The sequence below is a fragment of the Gallus gallus genome, chromosome 4, assembly GCF_016699485.2.
Source record: "Gallus gallus isolate bGalGal1 chromosome 4, bGalGal1.mat.broiler.GRCg7b, whole genome shotgun sequence".
Lineage (NCBI taxonomy): Eukaryota > Metazoa > Chordata > Aves > Galliformes > Phasianidae > Gallus > Gallus gallus.
The window spans coordinates 57,893,610-57,909,262 of record NC_052535.1 but is presented as its reverse complement, the minus strand read 5'-3'; the positions used below and the strand labels follow the sequence as shown (position 1 = coordinate 57,909,262).

At 37.9% G+C, this 15,653-nt stretch overlaps 1 protein-coding gene across 5 annotated transcripts in view; it reads right to left on the bottom strand.

Annotated features, from left to right (window-relative positions):
• The window catches only part of BMPR1B (bone morphogenetic protein receptor type 1B), a 238,763-nt gene that overhangs the window by 199,947 nt on the left and 23,163 nt on the right, over positions 1-15,653 (bottom strand). The window contains exon 2 of one of the 5 annotated variants that reach the window (XM_040698737.2): positions 4,604-4,662. The exons of the other annotated variants lie outside the window; for them this stretch is intronic. The gene's annotated coding sequence lies outside the window, so the exon portion shown is untranslated. The remainder of the gene's footprint in view (positions 1-4,603; positions 4,663-15,653) is intronic. 5 annotated transcript variants of the gene reach the window in all.

Here is a 15,653-nt window from a genome sequence, read left to right as displayed (position 1 = left end):
ATCCTGTAATTATTCGAGAGGAAACGCAGGTTAAAGGTTCAACTAGCACTTAAAATGTCTCCTAAACCATAATTATATCTACAAGACTTAGCCTGTGGGTAAAATTTGGAAACCCATGACAGAAAGCATTTATTTTTCTCAAATACTCTGTGGAGTTCAATTATTTCAAAGAATTCCTCTTTTGTTATGAATATTCAGTTGTATGCAAAGTGTACCTCAAAATGAAAAGCTATTCACAGCCTGCACAGTTTGGGCCAGGAAGCGTAATTATTGAGGTTTAATAAGTGATTAAAACAGAATCATGAGCTTCCTCTTTAAGTTCATTCAAAGAAAGAATCATCTACTCCACCTGGACTGTCACAAGTCCATGGGGCTGGATAGGATCCACTCACAGGTGCGAGGCAGCTGGCAGACGTGATAGCCAAGCCACATTCCATCATCTATCAGCATTCTGGTCAACCAGAGAGGTCCAAGAGGATTGAAGGCTTGCCAATATGACTCTACAAGAAAGGTCATAAGAAGGATCTGGAGAACTACAGGCCTGTCAGCCTGACCTCGGTGCCAAGAAAGGTTATGGAGCAGATAATCTTAAGGGAGCTCACACAGCATGTACGAGACAACTGGGAGATCTGGCCTAGCCAGCATGGGTTCATGAAAGGAAGATCCTGCTTGACCAACCTGATTTACTTTCATGATCGAGTGACCTGCCTGGTAGAGTTTTATTCTCCTTTTTTCCATTAAATTTGCATGACTGCCATACACAGCAAACATTCAACAAAACATTCAACTGCATTAATTTGCCACCAGTAATTTATAAGACACCTAAATAAAAGGCTATTTCTTGTCATTATTAATAAGGCTCTGATTTTGTTTAACCGTGGCCTCTCTTTGGTTTTTGATGTGAAAGTATCAATAGGAGTTTTTCATGATGAAGGTTGTGGGCACCAATTCAAAGCCTGGGTATTGGAAAACAACTACTTCACTACTCATTGCAAATGGTGCAATTGATGAAGTCTGGCAAGCAAGTTCCAAAATTTTGGTTAAAAATTATGCAATGTCAAAAACTCATCAAAGGGACAATAATATATTTCTATACACATATAGTAAACTCTAAAAATAGTAAATAGTAGAATTAGAGCTGTTCATGAACCATGAATTCAGTTGTCTGATATGTAATTGGGATAACTGCTTTGCTAAATTTTATAGTGTAGGCCATCCGTGCAGCCAAGGAGTGGGGAAAAAGGGGAAAATAAATATAGCAGAAACACCAATGCTCCTGTGACCAGTTCAATGTTATAAGTTAAAATAGTTCTCTTCTAAGCCTTTATTTTATGCACTGCTTATCCCATTTTATGAGATATAAAAGTATAAGAAATCATTGTACTCACATATACAAAGACCATATAAAAATGCAGAAAGAGCTTTTTAAAGACAAAGAACTTAACACTGACCCACTATAGAGCCAAAGTTAAATCTAAATTGGAATGACCACAGGTAATAAATAAGAATTTTGCTTTACACAAGCTTTTCTGCTATTTATTTTTTTGAAGCCTTCCAGTTTTCCTAAGGGAGGTAGGGGGAACCTCAAATCCACCTTAACTGGGTTTTACATATTTATTTTTTTTTACAATTCTCCCAAGGTGATCCTTTCCTTGGCAATTTTTCTCCAGAGTTGCATTAACATCTCACTCATCAACACAGATGGTGAATGGATCTACATAGGCATCTGTAAAGAAGGCAAGCATTAAATAGACAGTCTAGTGCAAATCTTAGGATTTTATGTTTCAGACCCTATTTCTAATCATTCTGATCTTTCCACATCCAAAGCTACGAACTGAAAAGGGAGCATCTTGAAAGGATTTCCTAAGCATCTTCTACAAGGTAAAACAAAAATTATTCAAGATTAGATATAGGTTTTTTGCTGCTCAAACTAGTTTTCTGACTGCTTCTCACTTAGTTCAGTTTATATTAATGACATTTAGGCGATGGAGAGGGAATTAAGATATCAAATCTTCACTTCCAGTTCAGAAAATGTTCAACACTTTACAGAAGCAGTAGAGAAGTCCAGGGTGTCTCTGACCTTTCTGTCCTATGGGACAAGCTTTACACAAGGACTCACAGTACTCACAGAATTCCTTCACTACAGAGGTACTAATATTTTTTGTTTATACTTAGCATTTGGGTCATTACATCCTATTACTAAATATGGATGCTGCTCCAAAAGTAAGGCCTCCTATTTTATTACGCTGGCCCACAGTATCAGAGGCAGATGTTGGCAGTATGGCAGTAGAGGTTGAATCTTCTCACCAATATTCTGTCATATTTTGTAGCCATGCAAAAGATGGCAGCAGAGGGGCAGAATGGCATAGGAGTGTATATGAAGTAAAGGTGTATCACTGAACTCCTCCATGTGGAAAAAATGGCACTGACACTCACTGATGCTAGCTGAACATTTATGGAGGCCAAACAGTGGATGTTAGCACAGCAAGGCAGTGGGTGGTGTATTTCAGCAATAGCAACATGAAAGACAAGCAACATTCTAGATGGCCATACATAGGTGTCACAACATGAAATGAAGAACATCTTGATCAACTCATCTGTGAGAACTGGCTAATAGTAGTGATTATGTTGAAAACCATTGTTCTGTAGCTGAGAATTTATTGTGTTATTTTGTTCTTTGTAGTTGTTATAGTCTCCATCAAAATAAATATGAGGCATTACTTTCAGAGTGACCTACGGATGTTTTTCTTTTTTCCTAAGGATACTACTCCTCACTGCCACAATCACAGCTCAGTGATGCAAAACACCAGGTCCTGTCCCAAATGCATGTCTGTTTTCTCAGTTCCTTCCCCATCCCTAATGTCTGGAGAAGGACTTGAACTTTCTGCATCAGCAATTTCTTTGTTTTGATGGTGAAATTGGTCACCTTTTACAAATGATGCAAATGAGCCAGGCTTGAACATTTTGCTTGCTGACAAGTCAAGTTCTGCTGTTTTACAACAGGAATGCCAGAAGCAGCCTAGCTTTAAACATCACGTTTCCCTGCAGTAGGCTCGGGGTTTCTTTTCTGCTTCACAGAGCCAAATTACCTTTGCTCAACACTGACATATTCATAGCCAGGGTTTGCAAAAGATCAGCTGTAGTCAAAGCAGATGGTGTCAATCACTGAAGTATTCTAAACATTTCTCTCCTTAAACTTCACTCAACACCTCTAAAGATAAATGTATTTTAAAAGATAGAGCCATGTGTTAAAAAGCAAAAGGCTTAAATGGAATCAGGGTGGACGCAGACTTACCTCATAATGTACCTGCTAAGTAAATAACATTATTTTTATTAAAGAATAAAGCATCTTGTAAACTTGCATAAAATAAAATAGTATGCAATTGATATGTTTGAATATAAGTTTTGGAAACTTACAATCAATTAGAAATAAACCTGTACAATACTTTGAGATGTTTATTAAAAACAATCTGAAAAACGTATGCATGGTCAAATTTTATTTTTCACTGAAGGAAAGTATGACAGCACACACCTGTTGTTTACATCAGCTTCTAATGAAAAGGTGCCAATGCAAACCAACTTGTGAACTCTCCATACTGCTCAGTAGAAAGAAACTAAGGCCCTGATTCAGCAAACTCTTAGTTTTGATTGAATATGTTACCTGCATTGAAAGTTCACAGGAATATTTCACTCAAAATAAGCTGTCAGCCTACAATAACATTTCAACACTTGAGGCTAAAATGGTACCTAAAAAAAGCCACACCAACACTATATGCTTTGTTTGCGAATAAGCATGATGCATAATTTTAGATGGGGAATAACGTCTCTTATTATTTTTGCCACTTACAGCCTGTCATAGCTCAGTAACTGCCCACTGGAGAAGACATTGACCATGAGATTTCTATAGTTGAGATTGGCAGGCAGAATTTAAACTGTCAGACCATTCATTTACAAAAGCTCCTTGGCACTGCTAATGGCAAGGTATTTTCTGTAAGAAAAAGCAGTTACTTCAGCTTTCTGCACAAGGTTCCTGTGTACCAGAACAAGTATAAAACATCATGGACTTATATCCAGTGTGCCATATAAGTATCCTCTGCAAGAACAGCATCTGCAACAGCTAGCACTTAATCTGATTATTTGTGTAATACGAAGCAAAGAAAATAACCACTTGCAGATTAACTATATAGCTTCTATTCTAAGTACAATTACTGCCAATAGGGGGAGGAAAGAAAGGTAAATTCAACACTTAGGTTAGTAGCTAAGTTGGTACATGGCTGTTAGTGCTTCGGAAACCCAAAGTTACCTAGAAGCATCAAACTGACTTTTGTCATTGCCAAAGTATTGCAGAATACCCACAGAGCAAGAAAAGCACTCTTTCTTCTCATTGCAGCTTCATCTCTGACCCAGCAGTGCAGAGCAACCCTGGTCAGCTGCAGCCAGCAGTCTACCCTCACCTCCAACCCACACTTAGTGCAGTACCCCTGCAGCAACTCCCTGTGTAAACCCAAGAATGTCTTCAGGCTCTAGAGATTAGTTAAGTATTAGTATTTTCAAAACGCATATGGTTAAGAAAGGAAAACAGAAACCTGCTGTACCTGCTCACCTCCGCTTATCTTAAATCCCCTGATCACTGGTTGTTTTTCCAGATTTCTCCTGCACAACCTACAATTAGAAAACCAGATTTCATAAGGTAATTTTATGGATCCAATAAAAGCAAGCATCTGGTATCTTCTTAGATTTCATTTTTCAGAAGAGACTTGCTCATCTGTAAGAGTATTTCCTGTAATTTGGTTCTTTGCAGAATATTTAAAACATCAAAAAATATATGGTTTGATTTATGGAGCAGCTTCCATTTACAGTGTTACCTCATTGTGTACTCAAGCATTACGGAAATGCAAAGCCCATGTGTTTAAACCTACACTCTTTAATAGCATTTTTACAGGCAGCCACTCCAGCAAGCTTTTGCTAGGAAGCAGAAGTGACCAAGGCAGTAATCTTAGACAGCAATTACTGACAGTAGAAAGGAAGGTTAGAAAAAGAGGGCAGATAAGGTGGTGGGGTTTTTTTTGTTTCAGTTAGTATTCCTGAATACAAATACATCTGCTAGAGCAGGTGAAGGGATAATTTAACTGTGGCTGTCAGCTCACCTTCAATTTGCCACCTTCAAATAACACAGCACGTGATTTGGAGTCATCCCCAGCAAGTTATGACCAATTTGACACTTACACTGGTGTCATTAGTGCTAATCAGTTCTCACTTGGATGGATAAGGATTTAACACAATAATTACATGAGTAATTATGTTACTAATTACAAGAGTAATTATGTTAATACATTAACATTATGTGTAATTACTTTAAGAGTAATTATCAATATTAGTACTATATAACAATATTAGTTCTACTGATTCCTGCAACTCCTGACTTTGCTGATTTTGCTATGTAAAAGGTACAACACTTTTTTGTGCATTTATCACCTTTATAAGTTATTTCCTCTGAAGCTTAGTTGTTCAGTAACCGATTTTGAAATATTTGACCCTAATGCTCTTACTCACCTGTGTGAATAAATCCTAGCCCCACAGAAAACAGAAGAATTCTGTTTCTTTATTACCAACTTCCTCTGTGATACAGCAAGTCCTTTTTAAAATATTGCCAGGTAGTAAAAACAGATTTTGCGTTTTCTTAAAGCAGGAAGACATGTAGTAGGAGATGAGCCCCTCATTATCCATCTGTTTCCAGTTGTTCATACTTATATTACTGAACTCTCCAGATGTCACGCTCTTCATGTTTTGTCCCTATGGAATGATAAACTATGTTCTTCTTACCAGCTCTGACATCTACCCCTACATTTGGACATTAAAAATAATTTATAAATGACTAATGTGTTAAATTCTTATTTTCTATAGAGATTTCCAAGAACAGCATTCACCAATTCCCTCTTGTAAACTACTTAAAGAGAGAAGAAAAAGGATGGAGTGGTGAGTCTAGGTGGAGGAAAAGCAGCAGCACAGAGTGAAGTTAGCTGGAAATAAAACTGGAGGCAGCCTTGCCTCCAGTGAGCCATTTATATATATTGAAAAGAGGAGAAGCAAACAACAAAACAAATGCCAGACTTGCAGGTGTGCTAACAAATTAAAACTGGAGCAGGAAAAGAAAATATCTGCTATATCCTTTCAACCTCTGCTTCACCTCAGCAAACTGTATGACGCAACCATTGTGCTGGACTCTAAGGAGAATTGCGTGCAATCAGCCTTATCAGCACCACCTGTAAACATGCTGCTGGTATCTGCACAGTTTGCTACAGCTCTGCCCTGCCAGTTGGCACCAATCACAGGTGCTCCAAAGGTGCCCTGAGCTACTAAAGGATGGAGAAAAGGAAAAGAACACAAACTGGAAGTTAAGAAATTGGTATTACAGACACCACACGTAGTGATAATTTTTTTTCAGCCATTAAAGGAGTTTTCAACAGGACACGTTACAGGCATCTGGCTACTCAAGAAAGCACTGAAGAGACTGGGCACAGAGGCTGAACGGGTATGGCAGTGACTCCCCAGGTTTCTCCAGGCAAAGACCAAGGCCCATGATGCAAGCTATTGAACCTTGTCAGGCAATGTAGACACAAATGTAGACATTCACTGGGATAAATAGCTACATATGTAAAGATGGGTGGGTTTTTTTTTTGTTGTTGTTGCTGTTTGTTTTCAGAAAAACAAGAATAAACAGAAATAAGACTGCAGAGAAACAAATAATTGCGTAGAGAACAAAAATTAAAACAACCCCTCCTCCTGCAAATTCTCTATTCACAGTTGTTTAGGGAAAATAACCAGAGGCAGACTTAGTGCTTTTTTTTTTTTACCCTTCAGGATTAGGTTCTGCCCCACATAATTTCTAAGAAAGCCCCCTACAGTTAGGAAAGTTTACTCCAAAAATAATTTCTGCCAAATTACAGGAAGAATTACTCATGCATTTATTACGAACTGTATGAAATAGTTATGTCTTTCAAAATATTAAAAAAAAAAAAAAAAGGGAGACTGATTCAACCGATTCAAAGAAAACTTTTGTCTCTCTATAGCACGTTGTAAATACCCTGCAGAATATTTCAAGAAGTATATTGCCAGCCCTAGGAAGTTAAATTGCCCATTTAGCAGAAAAATGAGGCATGTTGCATGTTTCATGATTCACCATGTACAAGATATTCCTGCCCTCACAGAGATGCTCACTTGCTCTATGAATGAAGCAAATTTTTATTTACAAAATCCCTCAAAACAAAGTCAGGGAAGAGACTGAGGCAGACAGGTCAGGCGCTAGCATTTTAAATACACCACGTAGAGCTTTCTGCAGAACTGCATTAGATAGTTTTAAATTAAAAACTTCATTTTTAAAAATGTTTGGATGTTGTGTTGAGGGACATGGTTTAGCGAGAACCATTGGTGATGGGTGAATGGTTGGACTGGATGATCCCGCGGGTCTTTTCCAACCTTAGCGATTCTATGATTCTATGATAAGCCATTAGGTAGCTATGAAAAAGTTCATGTTACAAGCCATGCTGATTTTGACTTAATAAAAAAAAAAATCTTTTATGCTTTGTGTTTGCAAAATGGAACACTGTAACTACAATCAATAGGTTTACCTGAGAAAAAATGCAAACAGAACAGAAAGACGTCTACATCCAAGACTAATCACAGAGATATACATTCCAGTAAAGCAGAATCGTCTCACAGATGTGCAGCACTTGGATAACGGCACACATTTAAAGGGAAATCAGAGGGTTGCTGAGATTGCTGTAGGCGTAAAGTTAACACATCCCACAAAAAGAAGCTCAAAAACTCAAGAATAAGATCTAAGAGACAGCACTTCAGTGGAAATATACTACCAGACCAGGTCCCAGTTTTGGAATTTAGTCTAACAAAAGCTTAAGATAAAAGCTTATGTCCATGGCCATATTCTATTGCTTCAGTGTCCCTATTTTATTTATTTATTTTTTAATCATGCTCAAGTCTATGTTACTGTAACCAAGATACTTGTTTTACAAAAGGGGAACTAGCAGCTTTTCTTCAAAATGTTTGGGAACTACAGTGGCTCCAAGCGCGCTACAAAATAGTAAATTTAAAACTAGCCTATTGTAAACCAATGCTGGCAATGCACAACAGGCTTGGGGGTCACAGAGTTTGGACTACGTTTCCTATCCAGCTCCAAAAATAAACTGGGAGATTGGCATTATCAACTCAGAAAAGTAGGAGGAACACTCCTGCATAGGGATTGCTCTCCAACCATAGCAACAAGCAGACACAAGCAAAGCTTGTCACTTTGTCACTATAAGAATAAATGCCACATTGTCACATTATTTCATAAACATATGCACCAAGAAAGCAAAAGCAGCACATCCTCGCATATCCCTAACTGGCTTTGCCTATCAGTCTAGTTTCTTCAGACAGTTCTCCAGCAGCTGCCTTCCTTGCTAGAAGAAAGAAAAAGCAGCCTGCTGCAATCCAACCAGTGGTTTTGGCAGGTCCTGAGCTTTTGTCCTGAGGACAAAACCCATGTGCCTGGCTGGATAAGTAGTCAAGCCAAGTTTCTTGCAGGTAGAGAGTTGCTCTGCAAAAAACCTGCCCCAGAGTGGCTTGTCTTGAGCCAATTTTCTTCACTATATGTTATTCCCATGCTTTCTTATTGAACAACACTCATGATTTGGCATACATAGAGTATGCTACATATAGTATAAACATATGTGAAGTATACGTATAGTGAATACTTCATTAGCCACTTCAGACTTTCATTAGACTGCACAAGAGGTTCCAGCAGGGTTCTGCCCCTGTTCCAGCACTTTCTTTCTGGTTTGCTGCAGCACTACCAGGTCAGACAACAAGCTGCGCAACTACAGGAGGTAACGATCTGGTTCTTGGTGGTAAGTTTTTTCCCTGTCAGGGACTAGAGCTGTCTCAACCAATGCCTGCTTGGTTTGTTTGGATGATCAAGAAACAGTTGCTAATCTAAAAGACCCCATGGCAGTCAATTTAGACCGTTGTAACTCCACTCCACACTTGATAAACCTTTTCACCGAACCTTATTAGAAACAGAGCTCCCACAGCACGGGAGGGAATTAGAGGGTTTCTGCACTGCATTCACACCATCACAAGCTATACCGAAGCAGCCATGTGCTGGAGTGCTTTCCTCAGCCCCTATATTAAAGCAACTCACTTTACAGGTCAGTGCTCTGGCAAGCTTGCTCCTTGGCGAGACTAGCAGCTTCCACAGTGGCAGAGTGAGGTAGCCACAGCTGTACCAGCTGTGCATTTAATGCTGAACACAGGTTCCCAACAGCTTAAGTAATAAGAGTTCAGCATAGCAGTCAAGATTACACATTAAGCAGCCATGAGCAAAACAGAAGCAATTAAAGAACAGCCAGGGAGTGCTCAAATGTGTAACCAGATACTCTCGCAGCCAATACATATCAATACAACATATAAAAACATGGTCAAGCACCACAGCTCTCTCCCTCAGAGCACCGTAGTTGGGTGGTCTTGCAATGAAAAGTATGTGTTAAAACACATCTTGTCCACCCAGAAAGACATAAACTAGCTCCCAGCGCTTCAAAACAGAAAGGGCTCCAATCAGTGGTGCCAGTAACTTGAGTAACCCCAGAGAAGACATTTCTGGCCAAGGCAGTGGTTGACCATGGCTTTTCATGGGAACGCAGCACTGGAACAGACCTCCTGAACGGCAGGTCTAATGCACTACTTCCTCCATTCACACCAAAAGGGAAAACAAGGTGTTCTCCATATGTAATTGTGGAACGTTCTAAGCCTACACATCTATTCCCTGACAGCTGGTACACTAATAGCATAGCACATTTTCTGCTATTCCCAATCCTGTTATGTAATAGGAAGCACTACCAGCAACTGAACTTCTGCAGTAAGGACTCCAAATCATCAAGTCATCAAAAGAAAATTGCAGTAATTCACAGGTCCTAATGGAAAGATGAGAAAGCTGCAAAAGAAGTCAGGCAATGACTGGAAGACTGCAAGAGGCTGGAAAGACTATAAAGGAGATGACAGCAAAACACAGAAGCACAAAGACCTAAGTTTTAGGATGAAAGAAAATGGGAAGGACAGCAACATTCCTGATGAGCTGGAACAGAGACACATGAAAAGAAAAACTCCACACAGAAGATTTCAAGGTGTCCATTTTCATTCTGATGTACTAAAGTAATGTCAAAAGCCAACAGTCTGAACACAAGCCAAAACTTAAATCAAAAGCCAAAGAGGAAAATGTCCACTTTCCTGCCAAATGACTCTTCACCCCATGATTTTAAATTTCTGGGAAACGTATGGTACGTTTATTGTCAATTGGCTTGTGTTTTTTATGGCTTCTTGGATAATAGCAACAGGCCAGTGAGTTCTACCGGCAGTTTTAAGGAATGTTTACCAGGCAATTTCCAAGATTTCTGCAGAACGTGAATTACCAAAGAGGTGTTTTTAATTTAGGAACTTGTAAAGTGAAAATTGTATTTTACTCTTTGAGATTAGTTACTGTCATTACCTCTAATGGACATGAAAAACACAACCAATGTAACCACAAAATTCAACAGAATTTAATAAACTCAATTTAGGACTAGATAATTCATATACCAGAGCTCTGGAAACCCTGGCACAAGAAGCAGGAAGTGGTAAAGAAAATATTTCAATAGCTCTCCAATACCAAGGATGGTGCCATCTGATCAAAAAATGGCAAACATAATACCTATGCTTAAGAAAGAAAAAATGTAATCTGGGAAAAGAGAGTCCACTAAGTCTGATCTAAGCAAAATGCACGGCTCTAGGAAAATTATTCAGAGGAAAAAAAAAAAAGAAAAGAAAGAAAAAAAAAGTAAGTATTAAAGAGATGGAAGTAAAAATACAGAGGAATAAACTTGTACCTGCATTTCCAAAAAAAAAAAAAAAAAACCCTTTAAATTTTACTTAATTTTTCTATTTTAAATGGAAGCATCTCTACTAGAAATCATCTGGCCCTCAATAAAGCATATGATAGTGTGACTAATTCTTATTGAACCTAGAAACAAAGGGGGAGACCTGAAGTGTATATTAGCAGTATAAAGGAATTGACTTCATTGACTATGGAGTTTTAAAAAGAAAAAGCATGCAATATGTTGAGATTATTACTGGGCTTCTACAAATATTTATTCAGAAAACCATTTCATTTGGTAACTTCATCAATAATCTTAGCAAGAAAAAATAATACCCAGAAGTATCTTATCAAAACCAGCTTATAACACAAAGCTCGGAGATAAGATCAACAAGCAGAAGTGCCATACAGAATATAATAGAGTTTAATGGGTTACTTTGAGATGTCTTAGCATGGAAGTCCAATAGCAAAAAATTCTATTTCTGGAAATACCAGAAAATAAAGTCACTTATCAGCTAGGAAAGTTTATGGGGGTAAAATATCTTGTTGACAATATTTGTTGATAACACACTGACTGTAACCTACCAATATAATCTACAAATGTTAAAGGCAATTATAATCTAAGCATTTATCAGGAGGGGTGTATCCAGCAGAAAGAGGAAAATGTTAGTGCCAAAGTACTTCAGGAGAGAACACAAATCTGCCCATTCATGCCCAAGAAAGCTGAATATAAACTAATGACAGAGGAGGTCTTAAGAGTGTTACAGGAGTTAAGAGCATCTCTCAGAAAAAGAGAGAAAGAAAAAGATACTAAGCAAAAATAGCCCAGAAAGATAAACTGGGAGAATGACTTCCTCTTGCAAGCACACAAACATTAAAACAAACAAACAAGTAAATAAACAGAAAAGACACCAAAACCACACACAAACAACCCTGGCTTAGTGCGCATGAATTTCCACAACTGGTTGTTCACATTTTTTACCTAATTACTGATATAAGGAATGTGGAGATTTTGATATTTAAACTATTAAACTATTAAATATCATTTCTATCTGATCACATGTAAATCTGCAGAGAGCTTGCATTTCCCTTACAAGGAAGGTCAGTCTCACTGGCATGAGCAGAATAAGTGTCAAAACCTAAATCCTGTACACCCAAATGTTAAGATGTTCAAAGGAATTCAGACATCTATTTTTAAAACCTTTTTATGGGAATCAGACTCAGTTCTGTCAGGTCTTGTTGAATAACCTAGTAGAACTAAACAAACTGTGCAAAAAGAGGCTCAAATTTGTCTGCCTGTAGTGCGGGGGGATGACTTTTCTGTCAGACAGGAAGATGTGACTAGACTATTCGGCCTTAAGAAAACCTTTTTGAAAAAAACACACACAACCTAAGGTGTGGATTGTTCAGACTGTATCCTTTAAGTGATATTTGGGCACTTCTAAAAAAGACATGCTAACTTTCAGAAGTGCTGGACAATCTCTCTGTAGTTAGGTTTGGCTTGCGCCAGTACAAGAATGAGCCTGGTCCTGTTGTGATGATCTGGCTTGCCTCACTTGGTCCCATCAGTGGTGTGGGACAGTGGTCAGCCCATCAGGGCAAGGTTACATTTATGCTCTGTGGGGAGGCTATTCAACGTCTGTCTGAACTACAAGAATAAGGCCAAAGCCTTAAATGACTAGTTAGTGAAAAGCCACCTTACTAGCTTTAGCAGATTCTCTACTCTGGCACATCTTATAACCTGTTTTAATCAAGAAGTTCTTCCTGTTCTTTCTCTGTTGTTCATTTTTTTGAATCTATGTCAACATTTCTTTCTCTTCAAACCATAGCAGACTGCTAATCCAATGTGTCCCTGTTTTTTTCTCCTCAACACCCCTATTTATAGACCTAAAAAATAATGGTATATCTTTAAGTGCAGCCTTGAGCTGGACATAGGTATGCTTTCTGTAATACTAAAGCTAGGACATATAGAGCAGTCATATACATGAACATGCAAGATGCAAATAATTTTTTTATTTGTATCGTAAATTTTTCTTTGGATAGAAAACTTCTTGGGCTTCTATTTGGACTAAACAACCAAACTGAAAGCAGACTTGGCAGAACAATGAACTGCTCTTCATAACAAGTGGAAAGTAAGAAAATACTTAAAATTCTTTTACTTCCTTCCAGCTCTTGTTCTAAACCACCTTATTAAGTACTTTTGCAGTTGTCCCAAAAGGAAAAGTAATTTAAACAATAGATTTCAAAAGTCTCTTTCAATATATAGTTCTCATAAACGTTGGTTCTTTGATCTGTTTTATTGGACTTTTTTTTTTTTTTTCCAACTCTCAAAGGTCTACTATTAAAAAATCTTCTCAGATAATATATAAGTGCTCAAACTGAGAGGAAGTGTTTCCATATTAGAATTTTCTGATACTTTTATATCCACTGAATAAACACCTAGAGAAATAAGTCAAACCTTGAGAATAATCTACTTTTAGGAAAAAACACATGGTCAGTGGACGAACAAGAGAAAGGCAAAGGAAAATACAGACTATGAACATCAAAACAAATGACATGGGGGGGGGGGTTAAATCTAAGGTTTAGTTTTCAAAAGAAAGCATTCAAAAAAATAACTTGAGACTAACAAGAGAAAAAAAGAAACAGAGAAGTTATAACTTTTAACAAGATAGCAAGGATTTGTCCTGTTAAAGATGTGCGGAACAGGGAAGTTGCATATATTTAATAGACTTAAATTGAAATTTCCTTGAGCATTTTATCTGAGACACTACAATGTACATGTCTGTGGCTCTACAGAGGTGTTACTGGACAGCTATGGCACCAGTAGGTTGGTGCCTCGTGCATAATATTTACACGAACAGAGCTGGGCTGGGTTCTTAGGCTGTGGTAAGGAGCTAAATTCTGTAAACCAAAGGGAAAATATATTTCCAGGAATGGAAAATTGAAGTCTATTTCTCAACCAAGACTGAAGCAGATGTGGTGGAATGTACTCTTTCCTGAATGTGAAACATGAAGGTAATCAATGTGAAAAGACCAAAGTGTTCTTTCTTCTCTTCTGCTTTGGAAGAAAGAGGCCTTCAAATGGTTCTTGTTAACTTTCACAGCCTGTGTTTCCTCTTTTCATGAAGGTTCAGGAAAGAGGGAAATATGTGGTGGTAACTGGCTTGTAAATTTATATACTGCTTGAGAGGAATTCCATCCATTTCTGTGCCTTGGGTTTTTCCAGAGGTACTGAACATGTCAGTGTGAACAACCTTATTTGGTCTGTGTCCCTGCTTCTCCTCTTTAACACAGATTTTCCTCTCCTTTGTCTAAAGGCCTCCAAAGACGTCCACCACCCCACTACTGGCAGAAGCAATATCCAGCACAAGGATTCAATCATACTAGGGATGCAAACATTCTCTCAAAATTATGCTCTGCCCTTAAGACATCATTGCTTGTAACTATTTTCTACTGTCCAAAGCATTAAAGTAATCATTCGTATCATTTTATCATTTAACTGAGAGACCATTCAGACATATGCTCCCAAAGCTACTATGAGCTTGAGTAACTGTGGTATCAGAACCTAATTAAAAAAATAAAAAAAATAAAAAAGATAAAAATGACAACAGCAAAAAAATTAAAAATAGAACCCAACAATCAAACCACCATTTGAGCTGGTTTTACCTAGGGTGGATATGGGAGCACCCAAAGGAGAGGAAGAGTTCTATCACCCCACCAGTTATGCAGAAAGCAATGAAAGCAGCAGCATCTTCAGCTGCATGAGTGGCTGATCAGTAGGATATCTTTGTATGACCTGTTGCTGGCTCTTAGAATTTGAAGCACATATAAATCAAAGCTGCAGAGACTTGGAGGAATATTTTCTAGCTTGTGTATCTGTTCCAGGAAAAGTTCATGCAAAACATCATCTTCCCCAGAGCAATGTTACAGGTCTACCAAAACAAGTTGCTTACACTCTTCTAATTCCACAAAACTTCTTTCAGTGCAACACCGTGCAGAAGAGTATATTACACTCTTCCTAAGAAGGGCACACCTCCCCTTTCTCTCCTGATCACATGATATACATTGTAATGTAATCCTCAGAAAATGTCATCAAACATTAAGCAACTCAAGGGAAACTGAAATGTAATTAAATATGTTGCAGATGGATTTCCTCTTTCTTGCTGTGGTAAAATTAAAAGCTCTGTTCCAGTAAATCTTTTAACCCTTAGATTTGGGAGTATGATCCAAAACAGAAACAGCATGAAAAAAATGGATAGGCAAAACCAGGTGTTTACTAGTATAAGAAAATGCTGTAAAAACACCACAACAAACAAACAAACAAACAAAACCGTATTATAGTACTCCCCCCTAAATAGCACCTTTCTAAACCACTGAAAACAAAAATTACACTCAGTACACAATAAAATGCTTATTATTTATTTTAATCAGCCACATTACTCTGCAGAACTCCTGCAAATTAAGATCTCAGTAACCTAAGAAGGCTCAAAGAAGAAAAAAAATGTCTGCTGCTTCCTCTAAAACAAAACAATTAACATAAACTGAGGGCAAATGCACTAGTACTGAAGTAATGTTCACTAAAAAGTGGATTTCTTAAAAAAGAAATTACTTATTGTTTCTCTAGAGTCTGTACAGTTAAATTTGGCAGACTGATTCTGTCCTTGAAGCATTGCAGTCTGACCAACTCCGGAGTTATTAGCAGAAGTTTAGCTAGAAGAAAGTGCAACAGAAAGAGAGAAAGCAACACTGCAGG